Genomic DNA, 973 nt, shown 5'->3' with positions numbered 1-973 from the left:
TGTGACTACAACTCTTATTTTAGAGGTTGGTAGAAAATATAAACAGAAAAAATAATTTAAAAATTAAATTGTGATTCAAAGTCCAATGTAAGGATTGGATTAAAAACAAGGATACTAGGGATATTTTCCATGTATATTTCAGATTATGTCCTTCACCTCAGCTAAATGTATTTGGCTGGTCCTTCTAATATCTGCAGATTGTGATTGTTGTCTCTCACATTGGGACCATGATGTCTCTATATCATAAGTAGTGAACTACAAACCACGAGTTTCGTGGTTTGAGCTCGCCAGCTGCTCCATGGGGGAAAAATGCGGCTTTCTGCTCCTGCAATGACATAAAACCTTGGTAATTTATACAGGGTTTGTATGAGTTGTTGTTGACTGCACTTAATAAAAACAATCTCTGACATTCGTGCCATATCTTCATTTGACCTTCACTATATTTTGGACTACTTCAAATATATTTTATGATTTCAAATGCATTTTAGTTTCTTTGGAAATATAACTAATTTTTCTTTTGTTTTCAAGGATTCCGTAAGAGCAGAAATATAGGGTGGGAAGTCCATCTTATTACATTCTCTTAATGTATTTTCTAAGAATTCTGTCAATTTCGGATATGAGAAGGTGGAAGGGACAAGGTAATGGTAGCTCCGGACAGTTCAGCTGAGAGTAGGGATAAAGTATTGAGGATTAGAGAAAGGGTGGTCTGGAAAGTGGGAAAATATTTGCACAGACAGCTGGGAACTTATACTGGGCTTTGTACATAGAAGGTTTAAAGCATTAATAATGAATGGATGAATTGAATGGATTCACACATACACTACTGGGATATTTCCTTGCAGGAATTCATGGAGTCAGATGCTGGTATCAACAAAACAGCTGTTACTGAGTTCATACTACTGGGCCTAGTGGAATCAGAACAGCTTCAGTTTGTGGTCTTTGTACTCTTCCTCTTTGCCTATGTGGTCACAGT

This window comes from Chrysochloris asiatica, unplaced genomic scaffold (assembly GCF_000296735.1).
Source record: "Chrysochloris asiatica unplaced genomic scaffold, ChrAsi1.0 scaffold00054, whole genome shotgun sequence".
Taxonomy (NCBI): Eukaryota; Metazoa; Chordata; class Mammalia; order Afrosoricida; family Chrysochloridae; genus Chrysochloris; species Chrysochloris asiatica.
This window is presented reverse-complemented; position numbering follows the sequence as displayed.